The sequence below is a fragment of the Pseudophryne corroboree genome, chromosome 8 (assembly GCF_028390025.1).
Source record: "Pseudophryne corroboree isolate aPseCor3 chromosome 8, aPseCor3.hap2, whole genome shotgun sequence".
In the NCBI taxonomy this organism is placed as follows: domain Eukaryota; kingdom Metazoa; phylum Chordata; class Amphibia; order Anura; family Myobatrachidae; genus Pseudophryne; species Pseudophryne corroboree.
The window spans coordinates 122,170,481-122,190,785 of NC_086451.1; the positions used below are offsets into that span (position 1 = coordinate 122,170,481).

Sequence of the window (20,305 nt, forward strand, 5' to 3'; positions counted from 1 at the left end):
AAATAGGGAAGGGAGGAAAAACAAAAACAATCATAGATTTTTTATATATATAAATAATGTATAATAATGGCCTTAATAACTTAGTATTAGTCCAATCTAATGATCATTTTGAACACTTCTATAGTCATCTTATAGTGGGCTGATTATAATAACACTAAGAATCAGCAGGAACAGAAACAGGGGAACACATCTCCCAAGTTGGCAGTATAACTATCTCCATCTAGTTACCAATAAACAGTTACTATATCCCACCTGTCTTGGGTCAAATCACCATATTTAATTCCACTGCCTCATTGAGACCTTCTGGATAAATACTATTCATCTGATACATCCAGAAAACCTCCTGTCTACACAGTTTCTTGAATCTATCACCGCCACGTATGGTTTTGGGTATAGATTCGAGACCTATTAATTTTAGGCCCTCCGGATCCCCATTATGGGCTTCCGCATAGTGTTTCGAGACACTATGGGTTTGAATGCATTTTATAATGTTCCTCCTATGCTCAAGGAATCTTATCCTCAACATTCTAGTGGTTCGTCCTACGTATTTTTTATCGCAGCCACATATTAACATATAGATGACGTAAGTTGTATCACAGTTAATAAAACTTTTTATTTCCAATGGTCTATCTATCATTTCTATATTTATTCTTTTTGTCCGATTTTGTATATAATTACATGTTATGCATTTGTTTTTGCCGCACCTGTAGCACCCCTTGATTGTCTCTTGGTGTTTTGCTAGCCAATCATTCTTGGTCTCTCCCTCACTTCTAGACTCTTTTACAGGTTTTAAATGGCTAGGTGCCAATATATTCCTAAGGGATTTATTTCTACGGAAAATAAATCTAGGTTTGGATGTTAATACTGGACAGAGTAGTGGATCTTGTTTAAGAATACCATAATTTTTGGAGATGATTTCTCTAATTTCTGAATGACAATTATTAAAAGTAGTGATGAGCGGATTCGGTTTTACTCGGTTTTACTCGGTTTTACTCGGTTCTCAAAACGGCATCTTATTGGCTCACGGATGTCACGTGTTTTGGATAGCCAATAAGATGCCGTTTTGAGAACCGAGTAAAACCGAGTAAAACCGAGTAAAACCGAACCTCGCTCATCACTAATTAAAAGTAGAGATATAAGCTATTTCTTCTTTTTTCTCTATATTTAATCCCTTGTTCCCTTTGGATGTTAACAGAGTCTCTCTTTCTTTATTTCTAACTTCTTCCAGAGCTGAATTTATAAGGGGTAAAGGGTATCCCCTATTTTGAAAGGCATTACACATATTTTTAGCCTGATCATCAAAAGAGGCAAGGTCAGAACAATACCTTCTGAGTCTTTTTTCCAGTCCACTCATTAATAGGAATGGACTACACCAGAAAGGCAGCAGTCATTTAATGGTTTATTATAGAAGTGGCCATACCATGGTTTTTTATGTGTTTTTAGATATATGTATAATTAAATTGTGATTTATTTCTTCACTCAGTCCTTCTTATTATTATTTTTAATTCATATAGCGCTGCTATTCTATCTATTTATTTGTTTGTACTTTCCCTGATAGTCTGGGAGGCTACTGAAAATCAAGTGGAGCTTCTGGATGCCCATGCTTCACAGTGACAATAATCGCTGCATTGCATAATGTGGATGGGACCACAATGACGCATCGTACCATAACTCACAATCTCCTGCATTACCGATGTGTCTACCCCCTCCCGTATGGGGTATCCCAAGGTTGGCAAATATGCCATATGTACAATTGCAAGACCCAGTAGTGTAACTACCTGAATAGCAGGAGAAGCTGTTATGGGCCCCCAACTTGTATGCTCTGTTTACCTGTCATCAATGCTGCTACTTGTTGGGCTTGCTCCCCTCTCAGGAAAATAGTTTACTGTAAGCTGTCTGCTAAGCTTTTGGCTAAAACTCAATTGTAGTTCTGTCTTCTGAGGACGTAGTACCCATCTGATTATGACCAGACTACCGTGCTCCTCTGGCCACACCTCGAAGCAGCTGAAAAAGCCCAGGATTTTGAAACGAGGGGTGTAAGGAAAATCCTTTGAGACATAGGTATGGAACCCTATTAGAAAGAATAGGGCACTGCGCATTTTAGAACATATTTATTTTGCTGCACTTCGCATCCCATTGACCTAGCCTTTTGGCTAAATGGGAGAATTGTCATTCTAGCCTATCCAATGGGTGGGGATTTAATAGCTGTTGACTATTTATTTGCCATTGAATATTCACTTTCAGGTTTTGGGGGTTTTTTGCACTTGGCGGAAGGGTGCAGTTTGCCTTTATTAGCTCCATATCCACAAGATTTAGGATAATTGTGTGGCCTTCTAAGAAGAGGTATAAGATTCCAGAGCCTTGGTGAAGCTTTTACTAATTCCAGGCTACAAATACCCCTAGATGTGCAGTGAAGGGCGGGATGAAGACCATTACACACTAAGGGGGTGATTCAGACCTGATCGTAGATGTGCTAAATTTCAGTTTCTCTGACATATGTGGGGACACCCAGCACAGGGCTAGTCCGTTCCACATGCCAGGCCCTATCCCCCTCCCTAACTGCACAGCCTAGCCCATCTCACTGGGACTTTCTACGCGGGCACACTAGGCGAAGGGTTTCAGAATGTGATCGCTGCCGTTGCAGCAGTCGGGTCTGAATTAGGCCCATCGTAACATTATGTCTGTGGTGTCATACACAGAGGGGTCCCTTCTATTTTGAGGAGGGTCTGATGTTTGATCACACCTTAGGTAATTTGAAATAGGGTATTAAAGCACAGATCCCGAGGTTTTAATAATAATAATAATTATTATTATTTTAAAAAAATAAGATTTTACTCACCGGTAGATCTATTTCTCGTAGTCCGTAGTGGATGCTGGGACTCCGTAAGGACCATGGGGAATAGCGGCTCCACAGGAGACTGGGCACAACTAAAGAAAGCTTTAGGACTACCTGGTGTGCACTGGCTCCTCCCTCTATGACCCTCCTCCAGACCTCAGTTAGGATACTGTGCCCGGAAGAGCTGACACAATAAGGAAGGATTTTGAATCCCGGGTAAGACTCATACCAGCCACACCAATCACACCGTATAACTCGTGAACCTATACCCAGTTAACAGTATGAAATATAACTGAGCCTCTCAACAGATGGCTCAACAATAACCCTTTAGTTAAACAATAACTATTTACAATGCCTATTCTATACCTTGTATAAAACACTCTAAAAGGTTAAAGAACACAGTACGCAATTGGCGTATGGAATACCGTAAGAGTACGCACGTAGCGTAGCGAACGCTTAGCCGTGGACGAGACGCACGAGCGGCACGTTCGCTCACGGCTTAGAGCGTAAAGGCAAGCACGCTATAGGCTGCCGACTAACGTAATGATACGCTATCAGCGTAGCGGACGCTCGGGACCACGAGGAGATCACAAGCGGCGCTGACGCTCACAGAGTTAAACCTTCATAACTATACAATAAACAATGTACTTATACTGTAAACCCTTGTGCAGTGATAAGGTGTGAATGCAACACAGTGTAACCTTGTTAGTTTAAAAGCTGTATGAGCGTATGTGACGCTCTGAGAACCCCTTAGCAATATAATAAACACTCAAATACCGGTCTAAGGGTCTAACGCCTTTTAAGGAAATGAATGAACGTTCAATTGCAAAAGAATAATACAATACAAGTTATACACTACCAAGATAACATAAAATACCTAACCAAATCACTACACATAAAATACAACAAAGATACAATTACATTTAAGGGGGAAGGAGAGAGAGAATGGCTTATAACATTAAATAAGAGACAATATGGTTGCAGAGAACTTATGCACCAGGGGAAACAATCGCAAGCGCCTTTTCTGGATATCCAGCTCCCGATTATCAGCAATGAGAACCGTTGAAGAGAGTAGAGAGCTGGCCCAGATCGGCTTGTCCTTTTATACATTACACACAATACAGTACAATGGTCCCTACATTCTTATTGTTCATTGGACACAGGAATTCGTCTTCGCATTATAACAAAAGGTCATAGGTTGGTTCATACAGGTGGGCTGTGACTATTCCTAACTGCTCAGGTGGGTGGGAAACTGGGTTTCCCGCCGCATGGGTAATAAAGTGCAAATATAGTAAATGTCCATAAACTTCTTATGTCCATAACTATACGCACGAGCGATTAATCCGCTACAAACCAACACCGGAATATTGCTAATTATATTCTCTTCCGATGGATACTAAACACCACTGTGTAACCCCTGTCTGACCCTTCGTATCAAACAAAGAGGGATCTCTTTGTCCCCGAACATACTACATTAACTAAACTTTCAGATTCTATCAAAGGGACCATAATCTACAAAATACATTATATGAATAAAATATGTTACGATTGAGTCGCCCGCTAGACGCACACAAACTCTACCGTAAATGCGCATACCGTGCGCCTGCGGGTGCACGCAACTGAGAGTATGCGCACGCACGGGAGGGCTCATGTACACGCAGCAGGCACTCGCATGAGGTGCATATATGGCAGTGTGTAGCGTGATATTTTTCTGACTTTGACAGTATATACAAGTATTGCAGACAATCCGCACTTGGGATGGGCGCCCAGCATCCACTACGGACTACGAGAAATAGATTTACCGGTGAGTAAAATCTTATTTTCTCTGACGTCCTAAGTGGATGCTGGGACTCCGTAAGGACCATGGGGATTATACCAAAGCTCCCAAACGGGCGGGAGAGTGTGGATGACTCTGCAGCACCGAATGAGCAAACTCTAGGTCTTCCTCAGCCAGGGTATCAAACTTGTAGACTCTTGCAAAAGTGTTTGCAAGTTGAATCGTGCTACAGATCCAGCGAGCAATAGTCTGCTTAGAAGCAGGAGCACCCAGCTTGTTGGGTGCATACAGGATAAATAGCGAGTCAGTTTTCCTGACTCCAGCCGTCCTGGAAACATATATTTTCAGGGCCCTGACTACGTCCAGTAACTTGGAGTCCTCCAAGTCCCAAGTAGCCGCAGGCACCACAATAGGTTGGTTCACATGAAAAGCTGATACCACCTTAGGAAGGAATTGGGAACGAGTCCTCAATTCCGCCCTATCCATATAAAAAAATCAGATAAGGGCCTTTGCATGACAAAGCCGCCAATTTTGATACACGCCTGGCCGACGCCAAGGCCAACAGCATGACCACTTTCCACGTGAGGTATTTTAGCTCCACGGATTTAAGTGGCTCAACCCAATGAGACTTCAGGAAATCCAACACCACATTGAGATCCCACGGTGCCACTGGAGGCACAAACGGGGGCTGAATATGCAGCACTCCCTTAACAAAAGTCTGAACTTCAGGCAGTGAAGCCAGTTCTTTTTTGGAAGAAAATGTACAGAGCCGAAATCTGGACCTTAATGGAACCCAATTTTAGGCCTATAGTCACTCCTGACTGTAGGAAGTGCAGAAATCGACCCAGTTGAAATTCCTCCGTTGGGGCCTTCCTGGCCTCACACCAAGCAACATATTTTCGCCATATGCGGTGATAATGTTTTGCGATCACATCTTTCCTAGCCTTAATCAGCGTAGGAATGACTTCCTCCGGAATGCCTTTTTCCTTTAGGATCCGGTGTTCAACCGCCATGCCGTCAAATGCAGCCGCGGTAAGTCTTGGAACAGACAGGGCCCCTGCTGCAGCAGGTCCTGTCTGAGCGGCAGAGGCCATGGGTCCTCTGAGATCATTTCTTGAAGTTCTGGGTACCAAGCTCTTCTTGGCCAATCCGGAACCACGAGTATAGTTCGTACTCCTCTCCTTCTTATTATTCTCAGTACCTTGGGCATGAGAGGCAGAGGAGGGAACACATACACCGACTGGTACACCCACGGTGTTACCAGAGCGTCCACAGCTATCGCCTGAGGGTCCCTTGACCTGGCGCAATATATTTTTAGCTTTTTGTTGAGGCGGGACACCGACATGTCCACCTGCGGCCTTTCCCAATGGTGTACAATCATTTGGAAGACTTCTGGATGAAGTCCCCACTCTCTCGGGTGGAGGTCGTGCCTGCTGAGAAAGTCTGTTTCTCAGTTGTCCACTCCGGGAATGAACACTGCTAACAGTGCTAACACATGATTTTCCGCCCATTGGAAAATCCTTGTGGCTTCTGCCATCGCCATCCTGCTTCTTGTGCCGCCCTGTTGGTTTACATGGGCGACCGCCGTGATGTTGTTGGACTGGATCAGCACCGGCTGGTGTTGAAGCAGGGGTCTAGCCTGACTTAGGGCATTGTAAATGGCCCTTAGTTCCCGAATATTTATGTGTAGGGAAGTCTCCTTACTCGACCACAGTCCTTGGAAGTTTCTTCCCTGTGTGACTGCCCCCCAGCCTCGAAGGCTGGCATCCGTGGTCACCAGGACCCAGTCCCGTATGCCGAATCTACGGCCCTCTAGAAGATGAGCACTCTGCAGCCACCACAACAGCGACACCCTGGCCCTTGGAGACAGGGTTATCAGCCGATGCATCTGAAGATGCGACCCGGACCACTTGTCCAACAGATCCCACTGGAAGATCCTTGCATGGAACCTGCCGAATGGATTTTCTTCGTAAGAAGCTACCATCTTTCCCAGGACTCGCGTGCATTGATGCACTGACACCTGTATTTATTTTAGGAGGTCTCTGACTAGAGATGACAACTCCTTGGCCTTCTCCTCCGGGAGAAACACTTTTTCCTGTTCTGTGTCCAGAACCATACCCAGGAACAGTAGACGCGTCGTAGGAACCAGCTGCGACTTTGGAATATTCAGAATCCAGCCGTGCTGTTGTAGCACTTCCCGAGATAGTGCTACTCCGACCAACAACTGCTCCCTGGACCTCGCCTTTATAAGGAGATCGTCCAAGTACGGGATAATTATAACTCCCTTTTTTCGAAGGAGTATCATCATTTCGGCCATTACCTTGGTGAATACCCTCGGTGCCGGGGACAGACCAACGGCAACGTCTGGAATAGGTAATGACAGTCCTGTACCACAATTTTGAGGTACTCCTGGTGAGGAGGGTAAATGGGGACATGCAAGTAAGCATCCTTGATGTCCAGTGATACCATGTAATCCCCTTCGTCCAGGCTTGCAATAACCGCCCTGAGCGATTCCATTTTGAACTTGAACCTTCGTATATAAATGTTCAAAGATTTAAATTTTAGAATGGGTCTCACCGAACCGTCTGGTTTCGGTACCACAAACATTGTGGAATAGTAACCCCGGCCTTGTTGAAGGAGGGGTACCTTGATTATCACCTGCTGGAAGTACAGCTTGTGAATTGCCGCCAGTACTACCTCCCCTTTCTCCGAGGGCAGCAGGCAAGGCTGCTTTGAGGTAACGGCGAGGGGAAGTCGCCTCGAACTCCAGCTTGTATCCCTGTGATACTACTTGCAGAACCCAGGGATCCAACTGTGAGCGAGCCCACTGGTCGCTGAAATTCCCGAGACGCGCCCCCACCGCACCTGGGTCCACCTGTGGAGCCCCAGCGTCATGCGGTGGACTCAGATGAAGCGGGGGAAGATTTTTGATACTGGGAACTGGCTGTCTGGTGCAGCTTTTTCCCTCTTCCCTTGTCTCTGTGCAGAAAGGAAGCGCCTTTGACCCGCTCGCTTTTCTGAAGCCGAAAGGACTGTACCTGATAATACGGTGCTTTCTTAGGCTGTGAGGAACCTGAGGTAAAAAAAATTCTTCCCAGCTGTTGCTGTGGATACGAGGTCCCAGAAACCATCCCCAAACAATTCCTCACCCTCATAAGGCAGAATCTCCATGTGCCTTTTAAAGTCAGCATCACCTGTCCACTGCCGGGTCCCTAATACCCTCCTGGCAGAATGGACATTGCATTAACTTTTGGATGCCAGCCGGCAAATATCCCTCTGTGCATCCCTCATATATATAAGACGACGTCTTTAATATGCTCTATGGTTAGCAAAATAGTATCCCTGTATAGGGTATCAATATTATCTGACAGGGTATCAGACCACGCTGCAGCAGCACTATCCATGCTAAGGCAATTGCAGGTCTCAGTATAGTACCTGAGTGTGTATATACAGACTTCAGGATAGCCTTCTGCTTTTTAACAGCAGGCTCCTTCAAAGTGGCCGTATCCTAAGACGGCAGTGCCACCTTTTTTGACAAACGTGTGAGCGCCTTATCCACCCTAGGGGATATCTCCCAACGTGACCTATCCTCTGGCGGGAAAGGGTACGCCATCAGTAACTTTTTAGAAATTACCAGTTTCTTATCGGGGGAACCCACGCTTCATTCACTCATCTGATGGGGGAACAAAACACTGGCTGCTTTTTCTCCCCAAACATAAAACCCCTTTTTTTTTTTTGGTATTTGGGTTAATGTCAGAAATGTGTAACACATTGGCCCTCATTCCGAGTTGATCGCTCGGTATTTTTCATCGCATCGCAGTGAAATTCCGCTTAGTACGCATGCGCAATATTCGCACTGCGACTGCGCCAAGTAATTTTACAATGGAGATAGTATTTTTACTCACGGCTTTTTCATCGCTCCGGCGATCGTAATGTGATTGACAGGAAATGGGTGTTACTGGGCGGAAACAGGCCGTTTTATGGGCGTGCGGGAAAAAACGCTACCGTTTCCGGAAAAAACGCAGGAGTGGCCGGGGAAACGGGGGAGTGTCTGGGCGAACGCTGGGTGTGTTTGTGACGTCAAAACAGGAACGACAAGCACTGAACTGATCGCACAGGCAGAGTAAGTCTGAAGCTACTCTGAAACTGCTAAGTAGTTAGTAATCGCAATATTGCGAATACATCGGTCGCAATTTTAAGAAGCTAAGATTCACTTCCAGTAGGCGGCGGCTTAGCGTGTGTAACTCTGCTAAAATCGCCTTGCGAGCGATCAACTCGGAATGAGGGCCATTACTCATTGCCGAGTGCAACGGATGTTCCTAGTGGATTGTGTATATGTCTCAACCTCGTCGACACTGGAGTCAGACTCCGTGTCGACATCTGTATCTGCCATCTGAGGTAGCGGGCGTTTTTGAGCCCCTGATGGCCTTTGAGACGCCTGGGCAGGCGCGGGCTGGGAAGTCGGCTGTCCCATAGCTGTTACGTCATCCAGCCCTTTACATAAGGAGTTGACACTGTCGGTTAATACCTTCCACTTATCCATCCACTCTGGTGTCGGCCCCACAGGGGACGACATCACATTTATCGGCATCTGCTCCGCCTCCACGTAACCTTCCTCCTCAAACATGTCGACACAGCCGTACCGACACACCGCACACACACAGGGAATGCTCTGACTGAGGACAGGACCCCACAAAGTCCTTTGGGGAGACAGAGAGAGAGTATGCCAGCACACACCAGAGCGCTATATAATGCAGGGCTTAACACTATAACTGAGTGATTTTTCCCCCAATAGCTGCTTGTATACACAATATTGCGCCTAAATTTGGTGCCCCCCCTCTCTTTTTAACCCTTTGAGCCTGAAAACTACAGGGGAGAGCCTGGGGAGCTGTCTTCCAGCTGCACTGTGAAGAAAAAATGGCGCCAGTGTGCTGAGGGAGATAGCCCCGCCCTTTTTTCGGCGGACTTTTCTCCCGCTTTTTTTATGGATTCTGGCAGGGGTATTTATCACATATATAGCCTCTGGGACTATATATTGTGATTTTTTGCCAGCCAAGGTATTCATATTGCTGCTCAGGGCGCCCCCCCCCCCCCCCCCCAGCGCCCTGCACCCATCAGTGACCGGAGTGTGAGGTGTGCATGAGGAGCAATGGCGCACAGCTGCAGTGCTGTGCGCTACCTTGTTGAAGACCGAAGTCTTCTGCCGCCGATTTCCAGGACCATCTTCATGCTTCTGGCTCTGTAAGGGGGACGGCGGCGCGGCTCCGGGACCGAACGATCGAGGTCGGGTCCTGTGTTCGATCCCTCTGGAGCTAATGGTGTCCAGTAGCCTAAGAAGCCCAAACTATCTCCAGTCAGGTAGGTTCGCTTCTTCTCCCCTTAGTCCCTCGTAGCAGTGAGTCTGTTGCCAGCAGATCTCACTGAAAATAAAAAACCTAAAATATACTTTCTTTTCTAGGAGCTCAGGAGAGCCCCTAATGTGCATCCAGCTCAGCCGGGCACAAGATTCTAACTGAAGTCTGGAGGAGGGTCATAGAGGGAGGAGCCAGTGCACACTAGAGATCTGCACTTGAAATTTTTCGGGTTTTGTGTTTTGGTTTTGGGTTCGGTTCCGCGGCCGTGTTTTGGGTTCGACCGCGTTTTGGCAAAACCTCACCGAATTTTTTTTGTCGGATTCGGGTGTGTTTTGGATTCGGGTGTTTTTTTCAAAAAACACTAAAAAACAGCTTAAATCATAGAATTTGGGGGTCATTTTGATCCCAAAGTATTATTAACCTCAAAAACCATAATTTCCACTCATTTTCAGTCTATTCTGAATACCTCACAATATTATTTTTAGTCCTAAAATTTGCACCGAGGTCGCTGGATGACTAAGCTAAGCGACCCTAGTGGCCGACACAAACACCGGGCCCATCTAGGAGTGGCACTGCAGTGTCACGCAGGATGGCCCTTCCAAAAAACACTCCCCAAACAGCACATGACGCAAAGAAAAAAAGAGGCGCAATGAGGTAGCTGTGTGAGTAAGATAAGCGACCCTAGTGGCCGACACAAACACCGGGCCCATCTAGGAGTGGCACTGCAGTGTCACGCAGGATGGCCCTTCCAAAAAACACTCCCCAAACAGCACATGACGCAAAGAAAAAAAGAGGCGCAATGAGGTAGCTGTGTGAGTAAGATAAGCGACCCTAGTGGCCGACACAAACACCTGGCCCATCTAGGAGTGGCACTGCAGTGTCACGCAGGATGGCCCTTCCAAAAAACACTCCCCAAACAGCACATGACGCAAAGAAAAAAAGAGGCGCAATGAGGTAGCTGTGTGAGTAAGATAAGCGACCCTAGTGGCCGACACAAACACCGGGCCCATCTAGGAGTGGCACTGCAGTGTCACGCAGGATGGCCCTTCCAAAAAACACTCCCCAAACAGCACATGACGCAAAGAAAAAAAGAGGCGCAATGAGGTAGCTGTGTGAGTAAGATAAGCGACCCTAGTGGCCGACACAAACACCGGGCCCATCTAGGAGTGGCACTGCAGTGTCACGCAGGATGGCCCTTCCAAAAAACACTCCCCAAACAGCACATGACGCAAAGAAAAAAAGAGGCGCAATGAGGTAGCTGTGTGAGTAAGATAAGCGACCCTAGTGGCCGACACAAACACCGGGCCCATCTAGGAGTGGCACTGCAGTGTCACGCAGGATGGCCCATCCAAAAAACACTCCCCAAACAGCACATGACGCAAAGAAAAAAAGAGGCGCAATGAGGTAGCTGTGTGAGTAAGATAAGCGACCCTAGTGGCCGACACAAACACCGGGCCCATCTAGGAGTGGCACTGCAGTGTCACGCAGGATGGCCCTTCCAAAAAACACTCCCCAAACAGCACATGACGCAAAGAAAAATTAAAGAAAAAAGAGGTGCAAGATGGAATTGTCCTTGGGCCCTCCCACCCACCCTTATGTTGTATAAACAGGACATGCACACTTTAACCAACCCATCATTTCAGTGACAGGGTCTGCCACACGACTGTGACTGAAATGACGGGTTGGTTTGGACCCCCACCAAAAAAGAAGCAATTAATCTCTCCTTGCACAAACTGGCTCTACAGAGGCAAGATGTCCACCTCATCATCATCCTCCGATATATCACCGTGTACATCCCCCTCCTCACAGATTATCAATTCGTCCCCACTGGAATCCACCATCTCAGCTCCCTGTGTACTTTGTGGAGGCAATTGCTGCTGGTCAATGTCTCCACGGAGGAATTGATTATAATTCATTTTAATGAACATCATCTTCTCCACATTTTCTGGAAGTAACCTCGTACGCCGATTGCTGACAAGGTGAGCGGCGGCACTAAACACTCTTTCGGAGTACACACTTGTGGGAGGGCAACTTAGGTAGAATAAAGCCAGTTTGTGCAAGGGCCTCCAAATTGCCTCTTTTTCCTGCCAGTATAAGTACGGACTGTGTGACGTGCCTACTTGGATGCGGTCACTCATATAATCCTCCACCATTCTTTCAATGGGGAGAGAATCATATGCAGTGACAGTAGACGACATGTCCGTAATCGTTGACAGGTCCTTCAGTCCGGACCAGATGTCAGCATCAGCAGTCGCTCCAGACTGCCCTGCATCACCGCCAGCGGGTGGGCTCGGAATTCTGAGCCTTTTCCTCGCACCCCCAGTTGCGGGAGAATGTGAAGGAGGAGATGTTGACAGGTCGCGTTCCGCTTGACTTGACAATTTTCTCACCAGCAGGTCTTTGAACCCCAGCAGACTTGTGTCTGCCGGAAAGAGAGATCCAAGGTAGGTTTTAAATATAGGATCGAGCACGGTGGCCAAAATGTAGTGCTCTGATTTCAACAGATTGACCACCCGTGAATCCTTGTTAAGCGAATTAAGGGCTCCATCCACAAGTCCCACATGCCTAGCGGAATCGCTCCGTGTTAGCTCCTCCTTCAATGTCTCCAGCTTGTTCTGCAAAAGCCTGATGAGGGGAATGACCTAACTCAGGCTGGCAGTGTCTGAACTGACTTCACGTGTGGCAAGTTCAAAGGGCATCAGAACCTTGCACAACGTTGAAATCATTCTCCACTGCGCTTGAGACAGGTGCATTCCACCTCCTATATCGTGCTGAATTGTATAGGCTTGAATGGCCTTTTGCTGCTCCTCCAACCTCTGAAGCATATATAGGGTTGAATTCCACCTCGTTACCACTTCTTGCTTCAGATGATGGCAGGGCAGGTTCAGGCGTTTTTGGTGTTGCTCCAGTCTTCTGTACGTGGTGCCTGTACGCCGAAAGTGTCCCGCAATTCTTCTGGCCACCGACAGCATCTCTTGCACGCCCCTGTCGTTTTTTAAAAAATTCTGCACCACCAAATTCAAGGTATGTGCAAAACATGGGACGTGCTGGAATTTGCCCATATTTAATGCACACACAATATTGCTGGCGTTGTCCGATGCCACAAATCCACAGGAGAGTCCAATTGGGGTAAGCCATTCCGCGATGATCTTCCTCAGTTGCCGTAAGAGGTTTTCAGCTGTGTGCGTATTCTGGAAACCGGTGATACAAAGCGTAGCCTGCCTAGGAAAGAGTTGGCGTTTGCGAGATGCTGCTACTGGTGCCGCCGCTGCTGTTCTTGCGGCGGGAGTCCATACATCTACCCAGTGGGCTGTCACAGTCTTATAGTCCTGACCCTGCCCTGCTCCACTTGTCCACATGTCCGTGGTTAAGTGGACATTGGGTACAGCTGCATTTTTTAGGACACTGGTGACTCTTTTTCTGAGGTCTGTGTACATTTTCGGTATCGCCTGCCTAGAGAAATGGAACCTAGATGGTATTTGGTACCGGGGACACAGTACCTCCAACAAGTCTCTAGTTGGCTCTGCAGTAATGATGGATACCGGAACCACGTTTCTCACCACCCAGGATGCCAAGGCCTCAGTTATCCGCTTTGCAGCAGGATGACTGCTGTGATATTTCATCTTCCTCGCAAAGGACTGTTGGACAGTCAATTGCTTGGTGGAAGTAGTAAAAGTGGTCTTACGATTTCCCCTCTGGGATGACCATCGACTCCCAGCAGCAACAACAGCAGCGCCAGCAGCAGTAGGCGTTACACGCAAGGATGCATCGGAGGAATCCCAGGCAGGAGAGGAATCGTCAGAATTGCCAGTGACATGGCCTGCAGGACTATTGGCATTCCTGGGGAAGGAGGAAATTGACACTGAGGGAGTTGGTGGGGTGGTTTGCGTGAGCTTGGTTACAAGAGGAAGGGATTTACTGGTCAGTGGACTGCTTCCGCTGTCGCCCAAAGTTTTTGAACTTGTCACTGACTTATTATGAATGCGCTGCAGGTGACGTATAAGGGAGGATGTTCCGAGGTGGTTAACGTCCTTACCCCTACTTATTACAGCTTGACAAAGGCAACACACGGCTTGACAAATGTTGTCCGCATTTCTGGTGAAATACTTCCACACCGAAGAGCTGATTTTTTTGGTATTTTCACCAGGCATGTCAACGGCCATATTCCTCCCACGGACAACAGGTGTCTCCCCGGGTGCCTGACTTAAACAAACCACCTCACCATCAGAATCCTCCTTGTCAATTTCCTCCCCAGCGCCAGCAACACCCATATCCTCCTCATCCTGGTGTACTTCAACACTGACATCTTCAATCTGACTATCAGGAACTGGACTGCGGGTGCTCCTTCCAGCACTTGCAGGGGGTGTGCAAATGGTGGAAGGCACATGCTCTTCACGTCCAGTGTTGGGAAGGTCAGGCATCGCAACCGACACAATTGGACTCTCCTTGTGGATTTGGGATTTCGAAGAACGCACAGTTCTTTGCGGTGCTTTTGCCAGCTTGAGTCTTTTCATTTTTCTAGCGAGAGGCTGAGTGCTTCCATCCTCATGTGAAGCTGAACCACTAGCCATGAACATAGGCCAGGGCCTCAGCCGTTCCTTGCCACTCCGTGTGGTAAATGGCATATTGGCAAGTTTACGCTTCTCCTCCGACAATTTTATTTTAGATTTTGGAGTCCTTTTTTTACTGATATTTGGTGTTTTGGATTTTACATGCTCTGTACTATGACATTGGGCATCGGCCTTGGCAGACGACGTTGCTGGCATTTCATCGTCTCGGCCATGACTAGTGGCAGCAGCTTCAGCACGAGGTGGAAGTGGATCTTGATCTTTCCCTAATTTTGGAACCTCAACATTTTTGTTCTCCATATTTTAATAGGCACAACTAAAAGGCACCTCAGGTAAACAATGGAGATGGATGGATACTAGTATACTTATGGATGGACGAGCGACTGCCGACACAGAGGTAGCTACAGCCGTGGACTACCGTACTGTGTCTGCTGCTAATATAGACTGGATGATAATGAGATGAAATCAATATATATATATATATATATATATAATATCACACTAGTACTGCAGCCGGACAGGTAGATATATTTATTATGTAATGACTGATGACGGACCTGCTGGACACTGTCAGCTCAGCAGCACCGCAGACTGCTACAGTAAGCTACTATAGTAGCATGTATAAAGAAGAAAGAAAAAAAAAACCACGGGTAGGTGGTATACAATTATGGATGGACGAGCGACTGCCGACACAGAGGTAGCTACAGCCGTGGACTACCGTACTGTGTCTGCTGCTAATATAGACTGGATGATAATGAGATGAAATCAATATATATATATATATAATATCACACTAGTACTGCAGCCGGACAGGTAGATATATTTATTATGTAATGACTGATGACGGACCTGCTGGACACTGTCAGCTCAGCAGCACCGCAGACTGCTACAGTAAGCTACTATAGTAGTATGTATAAAGAAGAAAGAAAAAAAAAAACCACGGGTAGGTGGTATACAATTATGGATGGACGAGCGACTGCCGACACAGAGGTAGCTACAGCCGTGGACTACCGTACTGTGTCTGCTGCTAATATAGACTGGATGATAATGAGATGAAATCAATATATATATATATATATATAATATCACACTAGTACTGCAGCCGGACAGGTAGATATATTTATTATGTAATGACTGATGACGGACCTGCTGGACACTGTCAGCTCAGCAGCACCGCAGACTGCTACAGTAAGCTACTATAGTAGTATGTATAAAGAAGAAAGGAAAAAAAAAACCACGGGTAGGTGGTATACAATTATGGATGGACGAGCGACTGCCGACACAGAGGTAGCTACAGCCGTGGACTACCGTACTGTGTCTGCTGCTAATATAGACTGGATGATAATGAGATGAAATCAATATATATATATATATATATATATATATAATATCACACTAGTACTGCAGCCGGACAGGTAGATATATTTATTATGTAATGACTGATGACAGACCTGCTGGACACTGTCAGCTCAGCAGCACCGCAGACTGCTACAGTAAGCTACTATAGTAGTATGTATAAAGAAGAAAGAAAAAAAAAACACGGGTAGGTGGTATACAATTATGGATGGACGAGCGACTGCCGACACAGAGGTAGCTACAGCCGTGGACTACCGTACTGTGTCTGCTGCTAATATAGACTGGATGATAATGAGATGAAATCAATATATATATATATAATATCACACTAGTACTGCAGCCGGACAGGTAGATATATTTATTATGTAATGACTGATGACGGACCTGCTGGACACTGTCAGCTCAGCAGCACCGCAGACTGCTACAGTAAGCTACTATAGTAGTATGTATAAAGAAGAAAGAAAAGAAAAAAAACCACGGGTAGGTGGTATACAATATTATATATATATTATATACAATTATATATATATATATATATATATATATATTAAACTGGTGGTGATTATTAAACTGGTGGTCAGGTCACTGGTCACACTATCAGCAACTTGCAAGTAGTACTCCTAAGCAGACAATCACAATATATATTATACTGGTGGTCAGTGTGGTCACAATGGCAGTGTGGCACTCTGGCAGCAAAAGTGTGCACTGTACGTTATATGTACTCCTGAGTCCTGCTCTCAGACTCTAACTGCTCCCCACTGTCAGTGTCTCCCCCACAAGTCAGATATACATTATACAGTCACACTATCTATCTATCACTTCAGCAAGTAGTAGTACTCCTCCTAATGCTCCCCAAAATTACTACTGTGTCTCTCTCTACTCTAGTCTCACTCTCTTCTCTAAAACGGAGAGGACGCCAGCCACGTCCTCTCCCTATGAATCTCAATGCACGTGTGAAAATGGCGGCGACGCGCGGCTCCTTATATAGAATCCGAGTCTCGCGATAGAATCCGAGCCTCGCGAGAATCCGACAGCGGGATGATGACGTTCGGGCGCGCTCGGGTTAACCGAGCAAGGCGGGAAGATCCGAGTCGCTCGGCCCCGTGTAAAAAAAAATGAAGTTCGGGCGGGTTCGGATTCCGAGGAACCGAACCCGCTCATCTCTAGTGCACACCAGGTAGTCCTAAAGCTTTCTTTAGTTGTGCCCAGTCTCCTGCGGAGCCGCTATTCCCCATGGTCCTTACGGAGTCCCAGCATCCACTTAGGATGTCAGAGAAAATAGCATTTTGAGCTTCTGTGTAGCCACTGACACCACACAGTATGAATCCCCAGAGTGCAGTGTGCATGGGCTACCTTTTTGAGAATCCAAAGTGACAGTAGAAGGAATCTGTAATATTCTCTTCCTTTCTGAGCAGAAGTACAGAGTCGTAAATAGTAGAGAAGCATATAGCAAAAGAAAGTGCACAAAAAGTATTACATTTACAAACAAAGTAAAGCTTCAATTTTTTCTCCAAGTATTCACCAGAGGAGTTAAAGCAACGTTTCACGTGCTCAGACCACTTGGTGAAGCAGCTGAACCAGTCCAAAGTAGGTATGTCCTCTACATGCTGGATGAAGGTCTACACTGCAGCTTCCAGGCACTCAAAACAAATCCTACGCATCTTGCTCTTGATTTGTGGGAACACAAAGTCATAGTGGGCCAAGTTTGGACTGTATTGCCGATGATTAAGCTCCTGGATGCATTTTTGGGCCAGAAAATAGTCTGCTTTCCTGGACTTTTAGGCAGGTGCAATGTTGTGATGGGTAAGGGCACCATGAGTGTTCTTGGATGGCACCTCGAAATGCCTTCTTGGAATTGCACCAGGCATTGGTTGGCATACCAGTTCTAAATGAAGGTGCACTACTCCATTCTTGGCTATAAAAACAGCCACCATCTGCTTGAGCATGCTGAGCTCACGTCAGAACTTCTGTGGCGGCGCACCTTGAAGTGGGTTCCATTGGTCCGACTGTTTTCTCACAGGATCTAAACTGTAGATCTAGGATTCATCACCACTGATGATCTCCCAGACACAGTTTGAGTAACCACCATCAAACCTGGCCAGCATGTTGAGGCACCAAGTCACCTGAGCCTCCTTTTGCTCTTGAGTCAGCTGATGGGGCACATAGCATGCAGAAACCTTGCTCAGTCCAAACTTTTATGGAGTATCAAGTTGATGGATCCCGATGAGATGCCTATCTCCTTCTCTAACTGGGCCATGGTCACCCTGGTGTCCACGCTTTAATTTCACTTGGGTGAGGTCCATCTCACCAGCCCCCCGGGCTAAGTAGCCCTGGAATGGAGACCTCGGCAGTTGATAGCCATGGAGAGTGACTGTAGCAGCAGCCCCCCGCAGGCTTTCAGACAGTGCCATAGTATTTCCTCGCCACCGCTGGGATTTAGTGCTTCTTAGCCAGCGGGCAGCCATAGTGACAGCACCAGCAGCATTTCAAATGTAGTACTGGCCACCAGACAATCGTAACGCGCAATAGTAATCGACAAGGCGCCTCAGATATAGGATGTATAAAATTCACCTGTACATTCCTTGTTGACGAATGACAATTCCTCCTTTGCAAAGAGATCCTCCAATAGTGATCAACAGCACATGTAGAGAGAACAAAATCTCATCATGTGTAGTAATAACATTTAATGATACATCACAGATCACAATAAAACAATTGACATACAGTGTTTAAAATAAAAATGAAGAGGCCCCCCTATGTTCCTGTGCAATGGAAAAGAGGGGAGCGTAATTACCAGAAGGTGTTGAGAACTGTTGAAAAAGCAGTTCTCAAAATACGTGTGTTAACAGTCACCAGGTGTCCCCCCGGGTGGGTAATCTGGGATTTTCCTTCGGGCAAAGCAGCTCCAGAGTCTCCAGTACCACACAGAGACAGCGGGGTCCCCTTCCTGTGGCAGATCTCTTTGCAAAGGAGGAATTGTCATTCGTCAACAAGGAATGTACACGTGAATTTTATACATCCTATATCTGAGGAGCCTTGTCGATTACTGTTACACACTCCATTTTACATAGTTGTATTCTGGTGTTTTGGGAGAGACACTTAATTGGGTAACTGGTTCTCCAAGGCTGACCAGATTGCGCAGTTTGCACATCACCCTACCCTTTGTTTGCAATCATAACGCGCAAGTCCGGCAGTCCGCCACATTTTAAATGCCGCTGGCACTATCTCTGTGGCTGCCTGCTGGCTAAGAAGCAGTAAGTCCCACCTGTGGTGCCCCGTGCAATTGTACAGCTTGCCTGCCACTAGAAACGGCCCTGCTTATAAATGCCTCACACTTTGCATACAATACACATACATTTATTTGGTATTCCTGAACATAGAATTGGATGATTACATTTTTTTGGCATTACACTGATTGTATAAAAGTAACTATGAGAAGAGTTAAAGGAAAGTGTTTTTTTTTTCTAATTTATTACTTACCTAAATCAGGGATGGGGAACCTTTGGCCCTCCAGCTGTTGTTGAACTACACATACCAGCATGCCTTGCTACAGTTTTGATATTTGGCCATGCTAAAACTGTTGCAGGGCATGCTGGGATGTGTAGTTCAACAACAGCTGGAGGGCCGAAGGTTCCCCATCCCTCACCTAAATCCTATTCAATTCAAATATATATTAATACACTTTACAAAAAGAAGATCTACAGTATGTGGCTTCAAAAAAAAAAAATCTACAGCATGTTTAGGTGGATTAAGAGATTTAAACATTTTCAGACAAAAATATGAATATGGATCTGAACAATGAGGTGCAAATTTACTCTGGTCATAGCAAATAAGAGCGGTTGTATAGTTCCAATCAATCACAAACTGCTTGCGGTGACAAAATTAGTATTATACTATATTGATTCATGTGGATTATATGACATTATGCAACAATTTAGGGTATACTAAATGTTCCTATTGCAGGTGTACACTAGTGCTTCTCTATGTATTTAGAATTTTTTCTAAATAGATGATTAAAATTGTCTAGATCAGTGGTTCCCACTCTCGGTCCTCAAGGCACCCTAACAGTCCAGGTTTTAAGGATAATCCATCCTTAAACACAGGTGATTTAATAAGTACCTCAGTTAGTTTGATCATATCATCTCTGCACAAGTATGAATATCCTTGAAACCTGGATTGTAAGAGTGCCTTGAGTACTGAGTTTGGGAAACCCTGGTCAAGACCCCAAATTAATGATGGTGGTCTGATTTAGTTTGCACTGTCAAATCCAAAAATACTGTATCTGAAAACATTAATCCTGCGATTTGTCCAGACTCAAACAACTGTAACTGTGCAAGTTCACAACTGATCTTTTCTTTTAGCAAAAATATTTAAAATCAAACACACCTATTATATCAATGCTTGACTTCAGCCT

General features: G+C 45.9%; 1 protein-coding gene across 1 annotated transcript in view; it reads left to right on the forward strand.

The window, feature by feature from the left end:
- ASTN2 (astrotactin 2) overlaps positions 1-20,305 on the forward strand; it is a 1,124,462-nt gene that overhangs the window by 788,736 nt on the left and 315,421 nt on the right. The gene's annotated exons all lie outside the window — the stretch shown is intronic.